Genomic DNA, 14,048 nt, shown 5'->3' with positions numbered 1-14,048 from the left:
TCCCGTCTTCACTGCTGTCCAGACAGTGCTACTTTCTCATCTTTAATTCTCATTTTGAGTCTCTTGTCCTCTTTCTTTCTCTTTCTTTCTTTCTTTCTTTCTTTCTTTCTTTCTTTCTTTCTTTCTTCTTTCTCTTTTTCTTTCTTTCTTTCTTTCTTTCTTTCTTTCTTTCTTTCTTTCTTTTTCTCTTTCTTTCTTTCTTTCTTTTTTTAAGATTTTATTTCTTTATTCATGAAAGACACAGAGAGAGAGAAAAGCATAGACACAGGCAGAGGAAGAAGCAGGCTCCATGCAGGGAGCCCGATGTGGGACTCGATCCATGGATCGAGTCTCCAGGATCACGCCCTGGGCTAAAGGTGGCACTAAACCGCTGAGCCACCCGGTCTGCCCTCTTGTCCTCTTTCTGATGCTTCCAGGTGTGCCTGTTTCATGAGATCTCTGCAAAGAGGACTCAGAGCCCCTTCAAAGGCCTTTACAAAGATGGCTGTTGGGGAGCCTTCCGGGTTGGATGAACTTGAAGCCAGTTACACCTCTCTACCCTGGGCTTCCATTTCTCATGAGTTTTAGTGACAGAGAGTACCGGGGAGGGACTGTCCTGGGAGAAGGGACAAAGACCTCTAATCCTCGAAGCTCAAGGAGGGAAGTCTGTCAGTATGGCCTACTGGGGGGTCTAAAGAAATTACCAGGGGAGACAGAGATAGAGCCAAGGGACTGCCCTCTCCAGAGTTACACAGGAGTAGAGAGGAGGGTGCCTGGGTGGCTCAGTGGTTGAGTGTCTGCCTTTGGCTCAGGTCATGATCCTGGGGTCCTGGGATCGAGTACCCCATTGGGCTCCCCACAGGGAGCCTGCTTCTCCCTATGCCTGTGTCTCTGCCTCTTTCTGTGTGTCTCTCATGAATAAATAAAATCTTAAAAAAACAAAAACAAAAACTGAAATGTAGAGAGGACAATGGCTCTGGCTAGAAGGGCCCACCATGACCCAGTCCTTTGGAGGGTAAGTCGGACCCTGGCACAGGCTTCCTCCAGGGCCTGACATTGAATATCTTCTTAAGGTCCAGGCAGTAGGATACCTATTTCAGAACGGTGAGGTCAGAAGAAGCAGGATCCCATGCCACACCACTACCATGGATCCCCATCAACGTGGCCTCCCTGCTCCCTAGCCATGGCCCTAAAGTGTGGTCTCCGGAATTCCTGGGTGGGCAGGGTAGAGGAAAAGAAATGGAGGCGTTACAGGGACAGATGATTTCCAGCCCAGTTGGGCACGTGAGGCAGCACTCCAGTCTGGGTTGTGACAGGGAAAAGGGCTGCCCACCTGGCTGTGTAGCTGTCTCTTATCTCATTTGTCTCTCTCTTGCTGCTGCCCAGCCACCCAGACAGCCTTAAGCTGTCTCCTTGAAGGGTGCCACCAGGCCAGCAGAGAGCCAGGGTGCCCCTTTGCTTCCTGGGGCTGCATCAGAGAACTGGCTCTGCAGGGCTTGGGTTCTACTTTCCTACTGTACACTGCCCCTGCCTTGCCTCACTGTCTAAGCATCTCCCAGCAAGCAGTGAGCACCCCAGCATGCCAGCCTTCAGTTCCAATTATGGCTCCATCAGATGCCAATTGTATGATCTTGGGTCATATTCTTTACCACTTGTCTGAACCTCAGTCTCCCCATCTATACAATGGGGATGTTGATATCTCTTCCTTCAGAATATTGCAAGAATTAAATGTGATTTACTACGTGCCTGGCACTTGGTTCAGCTGGTGGGAATTATGTGGCTCTCTATTTCTTCAACCCAAGCTTCAATCAAAGCAGCAAACATGGGTGGAGTGCCTCCTGAGTATAAAAAAACTATCCAAGAACTCCCTTCCCCCCCACCTCCATGCCAAAAAGGGGAAGGAGAGAGTATCTCAAGGAAGTGCCCGAAAAACTTCCCCTCCAGCCTCAGCCCAAATTAGCACTTATGGTTGTGCACGCGTTGTTTTAAAACTTGGATTCTGAGCTTATTTATGTATTGACTAACACACACTATCTTATTATTTCATGGAGCCTGTGTTACATCTTTTTTTTACAACTAGGTTGAAAGCTTCTCAGTAGCTGGCCCCATGCCCTGTCCTTCTGCGTGGGTTTTCCATGGTGCCTAGCACTAAATTGCAGCACAAGAGGTGCCAAGATCCAGACCTGCACATTAAGGTTGAGGCTTTTATGTGTGCATGACCACAGGTGAGGGTGGAGTTTGACATCTTTGGTCCAGAGTAACATTGTCAGGCATCTGCTTAAATAAATTCCTTGTCCCTTTTTATTTGGCCCCAGTTCTGGGAGTGAGAAATCTTCTTGCTCCTGAGGAAGAATTGAGGGGAGAAGCAACAAGTGGGAGAGACTTGTGTCCTGTGGCTGGTCCAGAATCTGGCCAGGCAGGGGCTGGCCCAGGGCTGAGACCCTGGTAGAAGTATGGGAGAATGGCTGGTGTCTCTCGCAGGGTCCAGAAGCTTCAACCTGGGCATTGTTGCAACTAGAATGAGCGTCAGGGGGTTGCCAGGAGCTGGGTAGAAAGGGCAGGAGTGCCCATAGCCAGAAACAGCCCGAGGTACCCCCCCTGGATGAGGGACTCGTAGACAGAATAGATTAAAAACTCCTAGCAGTCAATTTGGACATGATAACCTAATTTTCTTTTAGATAGGCCAAAGACTTCACAGAAGAGGATATCCAGTTAACCAACACATATATGAAAATGTACTTGATACCACTGCTCATTTGAGAAATGCAAATTAAAACCACAGTTTTAGACAAATAGATTAGAGATAGCAGCACATACCCACTAGGATGACTAAGGGAAGAAGAAAGGAAGGAGGGAAGGAGGGAAGGAGAGAAGAAGAGAGAGAGGGAGGGAAGGAGGGAAGGATTCCTAGGAGCAGTCAGTACCAGGTGTTGGCGAGAATGTGGGGTCAACCGGAGCTCTCACACACGCTGGCGAAAGTATAAATCGACACAACCACTGAGGAGACCATTTAGCAGTATGTGAAGTAAAACATATGGTTTCTTTATGACCCGAAAATGCTACTGCAAGCTATACACCCAAGAGAAAGAACTACATATGAATCCAAAAGATAAGCACAAGACTGTTGCTAGTAGCTTTATTCAGAATAGTCCCAAACTGAAAATCCCAAATTCCTGTTCAACGATAAAATGGGTAAATTTTTTTTTTTAGATTTTATTTATTTATTCATGAGAGGCACAGAGAGAGAAGCAGAGACACAGGCAGAGGGAGAAGCAGGCTCCATGCAAGAAGCCCGATGTGGGACTTGATCCCGGGACTCCAGGATCATGCCCTGGGCCAAAGGCAGGCACTAAACCACCGAGCCACCCAGGGATCCCCTAAAATGGGTAAATTGTGATATATTCATATGATGAAACGCTACACAAAAATATAAAAGAATAATCTGTTGTTATTGTATACTACTCCATTTCTATTGAGTTCAAGAACAGTCAAAACTAATCCGTGGAGATGGAAATAAAATAGTAACTACCTCCCTGGGTACTAACTGGAAGTTACCCAGTCAGGGAATGTTCTGGCTTCTGGCAACGTCCTGATTGGTGTATACACACCTGCAAAATTCTAAGATTAGTGTGCTTCAGGCATTTTACTAGATGCATCCTGCATTTCAACTTGACAATCTTTGATTTTTTTTTTTTTTTAAATTGAGATAAGTTGCCCAGAACGTGACTTCTGGGTTATACTGTAAGCAAGTGTTCTAGTTTTGTAAGAAACCGCCAAACTCCTTTCCAGAGTAGCTGTATTATTTTAGAACTACACCAGCAATGTGTGAGTGACCCAGCATTTGATTTTGTCACTTTTGTTTCAGGCATTCTGACAGGTGTGTGGTATTATCTCGTGGTAGTTTTCATTTACATTTTTCTAATGTCCTATGATACTGAAGAGGTGTTCATGTGCTTACTTGCCTTCTGTATGTCTTGCCAGGGAAGTGCCCATTTATGTCTTTACCCGTTTTCTAACTGGAATTTTTGCTTTTTGAGTTTTAAGAGTGCTGTACCTTTTAGATACAAATATTTTGCTGGATATGTTGTTTACAAATATTTTCTCTGAGTCTGTAGCGTGTATTTCCATCTGCTGAATAGAGTCACAGAGGAAAGGTTTTCATTTGGATGAAAGCTAATTTATCCGTTTTTCTTTTTATGGATGGCACTTTGGGTGTCAAGTGTAGGAATGCTTGACCTTGGCCCAGATGCCAAAGATTGCTCCTTTGTCATCTTCTGGAGTCTTCCAGTTTTACATTTACAAATAAGGCTGTGATTGATTTGAGTTAATTTTTGTGTGAGATGTGAGATTGAGGCTGAGGCTTATATTTTCTTGGTGCCCATGGATATCCACTGGCTTTAGCACCATTTGTTGGAAGGGCTGTCATGGTGCCTTTGTCAAAAAGCAGTTGGACATCTTTGTGAGTCCAGTTCTACATTTTGTGTTTTGTTCCATTGATTTATCTGTCTGTCCTTCTGCCAAAACCACACTGCCTGGATTCTTGTAGCTCTGTACGTACGACATCTCAAATTCCAAATCCTGAAATTAGATAAAGTGACTCCTCTCGTTTGCCCTTGTTTTCAAAACTTGTTTTTAGAGATTTGAAGTCTTGTGACTTTCCATACAAATGTAAGAATAATCATCTTGTCTATGTCTTTTTCTACAAAAAGACCTTGGCAGGATTTTAATCTAAATTGTTTTATGTATATAGATCAATTGGGGGGAGAACTGACCTCTTTACTATGTTGAGTTTCCCAACCCATGAACATAGTCTGTCTCTCTCCTTTTATTTTGGTCTTTGGCTTATTTCGCCAGCATTTTGCAGTTTCCAGCATTGAGTTCTGCAAATGTATTGTTAGAATGATACTTAAGTATAATCTAAAAGCCTTTAGGAGCAATTGTAAGTGTAATTGTGTTTTCAATTTTGGTTTCCAAGGGTTCATTAATATATAAAAATGTGATTGATTTTTCTTCATTGGGTTTTTCTTTCCCTTGGCAACCTAGCTAAATTCAGTTATTAGTTCTGAGTTCTTTTGTAGATTCTTCAGGATTTTCTCCACAGATGACTGTGTCATCCTCCAACAGGGACTCAATTTTATCTCCTCCTTTTCAATTGGCATGTCTCTCATTTCCTTTTCTTCCTTATCGCTGTCTAGGATCTATGGTTCGGGAGGAGTGGTGAGAATGGACATCTTGCCTCCTTCCTGATCCTAGAGGAAGCACTCAGTCTCTCACCCGCAAATTTGATGCAGTCACTGGCTCTCTGTAGTTGCCGTTTATCACGTCAAGGAAGTTAATATTCATAGTTCACTGAGACTGTTTACCATGAATAGTCAACTATCTTGTCAAATGCTTTCTCTGTGTTACTATTCTGCAAATGGGCTCATTTCTTGTAAGATTTTCCATTTATGAGCATGATGTTGTTCATAGTATTTTCTCATGACCCCTTTTTTGGCTGAAGAATCTGTAGTGATATTGCCTGCTTCAATCCTGACATGGATTGGTGATTGGTTGCTTTCTCTCTCTGTCTCTGTTTCTCTCTTTTATGTCTTGCTAGAGGTTCACCATTTTTAATGATTTTGGGGGGAAAAACAGATTTTTGTTGCATTGATTTTGTGTGTTGTTTCTGTTTTCAGTTTTATTGATTTGTACTTCTTCCTGCTTACTTGGGTTTATTTTGCCCTTTTTCTAGTTTCTTGAGAAGGAAATAGATTACTGATTTGACACTCTTCTAACATAACCATTTCGTGTTGTCTGTTGGCTTCTCAGAGCCACCTTAGCTACCTCCCACTGATGTTGACTGGTTATATTTTTGTTTTCACCTAGTTCTATGTATTTTTAAAAAATTTCCTTTGAGACTTCCTTGTTGACTCATGGATTATTTGTTTCGAAGTGTGTTTTTAAATTCAAGTATTTAGAAACGTTCCTGTTATCTCTCTGTGATTCATTTTTAGCTGATTCCATTTTGGTCTGAGAATGGGAATTCTGTAGAATTCCCAGCTTTTGAAAAAAATTTGAGGCCCTGGATGTGGTTTATATTGGGAAATGTTCAGTGGGCACTAAATGTTCAGTGGGCACTATTGGGAAATTTTTTCTGGTTGCAAAGGAGTTGAAATCCTATATTAATTCCCTTTCTGGCCAAAGTTACCTACAGAAGCCTTTTTTCATGGCCAAACTCTGACTGATAGAGGATGGTTATATCCCACACTGCTCAGCAATCCATCCCTTATGTACTTTCTACCTTCTTTTTCCCAAACTCTTTCTCATTTGCTGTCCCATTGCTGAGTGTATTCCCTTTTGGCCCTGCACAGCCTGGTGACAGTCACATCTCTCTTCCCAGACCTCATGTCACACACCCTCCCCATGCCACTCAATCCTTCTCTTACCTACAGAAATTTCTCCTCTGTCAAATTAAAAAAATTTGTGCCCTCCTCGCCCCCATCATCTCATTAAGAACTTTCTTTGTGATTCATTCTCCTTAGAATGCAGAGAGAGTGCAGAGAAGACTATAAGGAGAGAATAACTCTCGCCACCTCTTGGGTTGAGTTGACCACACCCTTGGATCGATCGGTGGTGCATTCGTCTTCTTGACCATCTGCTCTGGGGTCTAAGTTGTGGGAAGCTTTTTCTAGAGTCTAGAATCCTTCTAGAATCTTTGAACAACAATGGAATCTTGGTAATCTTGATGGTTTGGGTTATTTTGAAATCTTCTGCTATTCAATAGCTCCCATGGGAGTGTGAAAATGCTGTCAATTTGTTCTTCTCCATGCTAACAGCAGAGCATTTAGGAGTCCAGAAGGATCGAGGCATGTTGGATGGCTGTGCGGCCGCGGTGGGTCATGTAATCTCACATTGCTTTCATCATCACCTGTAATTTGGACACCTATAAATCGTGATGATAACCTGACAAGCCATGGTAAACCTTTGGCATGAGACTGTTCAAAAGATGATCATTGTTCTCATTGTGTGTTATTTTGTGGTTGTTGCTGTGACATCATATGGCAGTGTTTCTTGCTCCTTCCACTTCCTAGCTATCTTTTCAGCTTCCGAGAGCTCTATGCATACCTGCGAATGTTAATAATTGCTGGGTACACCAAGAGACTACCTGTCGAGCCTCTCTTGCATTTTTGTGTGGTCATAATCAGAGTTCTAGCCTGTGGAATTGGTACAAATATGACGTGAGCAATTTCTGGGCCTGCTCACAAAACACTTTCATACTCTTTCTCCTACCTCTTGGGTGAGGCAGCTGTATACATTTTGATCTTTAGCGATATCAGACTCACCATACATAAGGTGCCTCACTCCCTGAAATAAGGATTGGAGGCAGACTGCCACCGATCAGTGATCTTGACAAGCTATACATGATCAAGAAATGCATGTTTAAGCTCATTGTGCATTTTGTAGTTTGTGAGTAACTAGCATTTTCCTAACTGATGTAGAAATGGGTACCTTGAAGTGGTGCTGTACAAAAACCTAAAATATGTAGTATTGGCTTAATGCTCAGGCAGTGGGCGGCAGAGAAACTGATCTCAAGAACTGGAAAGATGTGGTTGCCTGGAGTTGGGGGCAGAGGGAGGGACGGACAGCAAAGGAGCTCAAGGAATCTCTTGGGGGGGGCGGATGCAAATGTTCCATGTCTTGACGGGGTGGCAGGTGTTTCCCAGATACATATGAGCATCGAAATTTATTAAATGGATGCAGTATACTGTCCAAAAATTGTATCTTAATAAGTTGATGCCAAAAAACAACTGTCATCTATGGTAAACTTCCTATTTTCTCTCAGGTTTCCAAACCCTGAGGTGAGGATCCACATGGATCCTCCGCTATTTTTATTGTTTTAATTTAAATTTTAGTTTGTGAACAGCCAGTGCAATACTGGTTTCAGGAGTAGAATTCAGGGATTCATTGCTTACGTACAACACCCAGTGCTGATCCCAACAAGTGCCCTCCTCAATACCCAGCCTCCATCTAGCCCATCCGCCCCCCGCCCCCCGCCCGTCAACCCTCAGTTTGTTCTGAGTGCTCTCAAAAACCACCAGCAAGCAAGGGAATGAGAAAGCAGGACAGGCTGGGAGGTAACTGGCAGGAGTGACCTCAGGCAAAGTCACCCCTCCACCCAATGTGCAGAATGCTTGTTTTCTTCCAATTGCCTTTTTTTCTTTTTAAGATTTTATTTATTTATTCATGAGAGACACAGAGAGAGAGAGAGACAGAGACACAGGCAGAGGGAGAAGCAGGCTCCATGCAGGGAGCGCAATGTGGGACTCTATCCCAGGACCTTAGGTTTACAACCTTCGCCAAAGGCAGATGCTCAACCACTGAGCCACCCAGGTGTCCCCCATTGTCTTTTAAGAAATGGAGAATTAAAGCACAGATGTTCTGATATAGAAGTCAGCTGCTGGATCTTGCGCATGGGCTCCTGGAGCTGGATGGGGTCCAGGCCAGCTGCACATCCCCCCAACCAGCCCTAGCCCCGCCCTCTGCCTACCCAGAGCTCTAGGGAGGCAGCAGGGCAGGGTGGTGGGGAGTGTGTGTGGGGGGGCTTGGCTGGGATCTGGTGGCTGGGGAATCCAGGCCCAGCCCTACTGTGTTCTGGCTGTGTGATCTTGGGCTCATTGCTTAACCAACTCGCTTCAGTTCCTCCTCTGCAAATGGTAATAACAAACACACTTACAGGCTCACGGAGAGGTGTTTACTCAAGATGAACCACGTAAAGCCCTTAGCAGAGGCCCTAGCGTGACACAAGTGCTCAGAGAAAGCTGTTTTTATCATTCAACCACCGTTTCTCTGCCCTTCCCCCCCTCCTGCAACTTCCCCACTATGGACAACAGCCCCCACCCTCTGTCACTCCTGGTAGCTGTGAGTCCCCTATGTCCTCTTGTATTCAGAACACCCCTACACTGGCTCTTTTATACCCGCCTCCCCAAGAGACTTTGGCACATTTTTTAATTCGTTCAGCATTCACACTGTGCAAAACAGAAGTTTGGCACGTTTAAAAAGTATCCAGATTAACCTTGTTTTGTGAAAATGAACCATCAGTCCTCTCCAGCCAGAGATCTCACTTCTGGGTAGCTTTCCAGTCACTGGGGTTCATGGGAGCCTCCCATACTCCTCACCATATTCCTGAGTCATGAACAAAGCCAGAAATGAAATTTTCTTGAATGGGAGAAACATTGCTGGCTGTTATTTGAAGAAAAATGAGCTTAAGGTTCTATTAGCTACCATCCCTTACAGATTGTTTCTCTTGTCTTTTTCTCCCCCTTCCCCTCCCAGTTCCCCCTTCTCTCTCTCTCCTTTCTTGCATTTCCAAGGGCCCATCTCAGAGTGTAAGGTAACACAGAAGAAAGGACTTCATTTATTCTACTCCACTGACATTAGGTACGTTCGCTCCTGCTTATTTTCAAGTGTGTTGTATCCCATACCCAGGGGAGACAACTGTGTTTTGTGCATCATTTCTAAGTCCTTGCAAACCTTTTTCTTCACCATCCTATTAATTTGCTAATTTTTACACTAGATTTTTGGTGTTTATGCCAAAGAATAAAAAGGAACAAAATGAAACACATAAAATGGTGAGATGGACCAGAGTGCCAGCCCAGAGCCTCATGGAAATGGCCTCGTAGGGCCTGGGGCCTGTTTTCAGGCTAATCTAAATATACGGGTAATGCTAGTCCAGATCCCTGAGAAGCAGACACTAAGGAGGTTTTATACTGGTCAGAGTTTGTTAGGGGAAGCACCATGAGGAGACATGGGTGAGGGCCAGGAGAGGCGGGGAGGGCTGTCAGGCCCCACGTGGAGTGGGACAGGATGGCAGAAGCGTGCTGGCCATCACACAGACTGAGGGATGTTTGGCGTAGCATTGGGAAGTCCTAGCCCTAAAGTCAGCCAGCAGAAGAGGAAGGTGTCCCAGGAGTGGGCCTGCATCAGCATCCCCACTGTGCTGGGACAGGGACAGATGGGGACCATGGGACATGTGGCCTTGGGACAAGCACAGCGCTGACTTCAGAGCCCGGCAGCGGGGCCTTGGTCAATTCCACACCACGCAGCTGGAGGTGTGCGAGGTACGTGCTCATGGCCACCACGAGGGAGGGTTTGCTCCATTTCTGGTTTAATTCTGGACTTGAGTTGGAGGCCAATGCTGAGGCTAGACTCCACTTTTCTGTTTTCTGCACATCTTGAGAAGCCCACTACCTCCCCAGCTAACAGCTTCCACGAGTTCACTCTGGCCCTTCTTGTGAGCCGTCCAGGAGGGGGAAAGTCATGTTGGTAAAGGCTTGCTTCTGTAGATTTTTGAGCTTCCCAGGAGAGCAGTGTGCTGTGGACAGAGGGGATTCAGAGGTACAGTGGACCACCAGTAAGCCAGAGGCAGGCAGGGCTGGCCATCTGGGCCCTTCCACTAACCCACTGGGAAAATGTTACGGAAAGGACCTGCAAGGTCTGAGCTCAGTCTCCATGCCCCGGAGACCTTGTACCTGGGAGCTGGTGACCAGAAGGTAGGTGCAATTGAAGGAAATGTGTGCTCTCTGCTGCTCTGCCAATCACTTCCTTTCACACGCTCAAGGCTGAGGTTGACCTGACCTCTCCTGCAAAAAAACTTCTTGGCCTCTCATAGCTTCGGATGGTTTTTTGTTTGTTTGCTTCTCTTGCCCATGCTCCTATATTCCTAAGCTGTCTTCTCTTTGGTTTGTTGTTGTTTTGGTTGTTTGGTTGTTTTCCCTCCAAAATGTTTCTGTTTTAGTTTCTGTGACATTGAGAATCTGGAAGATCACGGAGTATTCTTGTTTGAGGTCAGGTTTTCCTGTGAGCTGAGCACTTTGAGTGGCCTGAAAGAAGCTCCAGAAATCTCTTGCCCCTCCTAGGAAGAGCCAAGACAGAGCAAGCCCCTGTGGACCTCTGGGAAACCTCCTCAGGTTCTGTCCGTACATTTGGACACCATGTCATCCTTGTGGTCAGTGGAAGCTCGGTGCACACCTTTCCTTCAGATGGTAGGAGAGTGGAGGAGAAGCAAGTACTCAGTGGATAGTCTACACTCTGGGGTGGAGCCCAGCTTTGCACTTCACCCTCCCTGTGGCTTTTGCCAAGTCCCTTGACATCTCTGTTTTCTCGTCTACAATGTGGGGGTAACAAGACCACCCCTGCCCACCTAGTGGGCTCCTATAAAGACCCCCTATCAGTATGATAGAATGGGCCAGAAAGCAATTTGCAGCTGCGCTGTGTGCTGGGTCTATATGCTGAGCCATCACAGACCAGCATCTCCCAGAGCTCTAAGGAATCCCGGTCCTGAAGAATGTTAACAGGTGTTCTTTGAAAGAAAACAATTTTTGTTTCTACATTAAAAATAGGTTTGGGAAATGCAATGTTAACAGAGTTTAAGTGGTTCTACACTGCAGGATTTCTCGGAGACTTCAATGTGCTGTGAATCTCCCTGAGTGTTTTCTAATAGTGCATGAAAGAATCTTCTTTACGTAGGAACCTGTGGTGTCGCACACAACACCCTCTAGTAGAAATGCGTCTGAGATAACACAGCCATCCTGGAGGACAGAAGGCATCAGATTTGGTGCCAGCTCTTGTGGTAACGCTGGATCACAGGAGACACCAAACACATTGGATGGATTAGTTAGTTTAATCAACACACGGGCAACGGGAAGCCACAACCTGCAGGACTTGAGGTTCTTGATACCAAAACCAGCCCAAGAATCCCTGACATGGGAAGAGTCTGACCAGGATCTCCCAGAGTCACCACATGCCCTTCCACAGCCCACATAGAGGCCTGTGAGTCCTGTTTCCACCAAAATCATATATGGTCGTGTGCATCCTTACATAAATTAACCCCCATCAGAACTTTCTTTAAATCTTAATCTCCCAGTTGATGACAAAATGGTCCACTGACCAGAGCACCCAGTGGACAGGCTCCCGTGGTTGGTCGCTTGCACATGGAGCACGCTGTGGGGTCCATTCCTAGAGGAGTGAAGCTGCTGCTGAACTCCATACTCCCCGGCCATATACCCCAAACTACTGTTTTCTGCCCGAGAACCATCATCTTCTTAGACCTCTTCCTGTTGACTTTCTTCTACCAACATTGCCAGCACTTGGCTTGTTCCACCCGGTAAGGAAGTTCTTGGTTCGCTTCAATCACTCCAGAAGAAATTCTAAGTCCACAGTGAGAGGTGGCTGGCCACGTACCAGATAGAGGGCCCACTCCCTACCCAGCCCTGTCCCTGCCACTCACCCGCCTTCTCCTGAAGGTCACTCGGTATGAACACCCATGTTCCATCCTCTCCCCACCACAGGAAACATGATGACATTTGAATTTAGAGGCAGGGAAGGCTTGGCTCAGCTCTATCTTCTTTCCCCAGGAAGGAGAGTTGCCTGTGGCTCTTGGTGTTGACTGCGCCTTGGTAGATGAAGCATCCAGCTCTGCTGTTTGGGGAACAGGCTACTTTTGGGTCCCTCAATATCTTCACTTGCTCAGAACCAGAGAGCAAAGGGGACAGGTGAGGAGGGCAGGGGTGCTTACTTCTCTTCAGATGATTCGGAGCTTCAGAAAACTGGGTGAGCCATGAATACCACAGAAGTTCTGCGGAGGTGGCGAGGACCAAGCACCTGTTGCTTCAGAAAACTGGGTGAGCCATGAATACCACAGAAGTTCTGCGGAGGTGGTGAGGACCAAGCACCTGTTGCTTCAGAAAACTGGGTGAGCCATGAATACCACAGAAGTTTTGCGGAGGTGGCGAGGACCAAGCACCTGTTGACCATCGTCCTGGTCAGCACCAGTTGGGCTGTTTCCACAAGCAGGCACTGGGTGCAAGGTGCTTTCAGGGCCACCTCACCTGACCCCCTGTCCATGTGTGATGTTTGCAGAAGAGGAAGCCAAGCTTAGTGCCAACGACCTGGACTCAGAGTTCAGTCCTTCGAAGCTGAAAGGGATATCTTCCCAGGGAGGCTGGGCCTTGACTGCAGATGGGGTGCAGGCTAGCAGAGAGGGAAGAGGGTGGGACTGAGGCGGGCAGGTCTGAGCCCCACACGGGGCTTGAATGGAAGATTTGGGGCAGAAAGAGAGGCCCAAGAAATGCAACTGAAAACCCTGGAGTTGGATGAGGCCTCTGGGATTTTCCAATCCAGCTTCCCACCTGCAGAGAGAGTTCTCTTTATTCTCAAATAAAATTTATTTTAATGTTCTCTATGGATGGCTATTTCTGTGATTTGTCTTGTGTAACCAACCACCTGGACTTGCATGCACACAAGCAGGCTAAGAAATGTTGTTTATGAGACTTGTGCCGTGTAAATGACCTTGGGAACCTGGTTAAAATATATTATCTGGCTTTTAGGTCAGAACTGGCTGGGACACCAGTTCTGTTCTGGACACTAAGAGCTACGAATCTGGTCTCATATCCCCTCCTGATCCAGGCTGAGCTGCCTATCTCCCCACCTCCCTGAAAGGAAACTGGGAGCGGGAAGGCAGACACACACAGCCCAGGCTCCTTGAAACTATAAAATTATGATTGCATAGAAATGCAACTCGCTCCAAACTGCATGTAGGCCAACAAATGTTTAACTTCCAACCCTGTCATTTGCCCCATAATATGGCCCTCATGGGGATGGTCAGGTGGAAGTCTCTCACCTGAGGGGAGGATGCTCCACCCAGGCCTCTTGATCCATCAGGACTCCATCTGCGCTGTCTCCACCAGGCTTCCCCAGCTGCTGAGGTCGGATGTTGCAAGTACTGCATTTGATGAAACTTTGCCTTATTCTCATGTATTACCTACTATTCCCTTCATCTACGTGTAGATTCCTTTCCTCTTCTGTTTCTATTAGGTTTCTGTAATAATGATATAATTTTTTTTCTTTTTGAAATTGAAAACATAGCTGTTATGAGTCTTTTTCCCAGAACAATTACAAAAATGAGTCCTTCCTTTATTCTTTCACCTGTTTAATAGGTACTCACCTGGTGCCATCAGTATGCAGGCATGGGGTGGCAAGGCAAGCAGGGGAAGCAGGGCAGGCCTGGCCCCTGACCCCTGGGGAGCTGCCCT

Source organism: Vulpes vulpes, chromosome 9 (genome assembly GCF_048418805.1).
Source record: "Vulpes vulpes isolate BD-2025 chromosome 9, VulVul3, whole genome shotgun sequence".
NCBI classification, from domain to species: Eukaryota; Metazoa; Chordata; class Mammalia; order Carnivora; family Canidae; genus Vulpes; species Vulpes vulpes.
Note: the sequence above shows the minus strand (reverse complement) of the source record.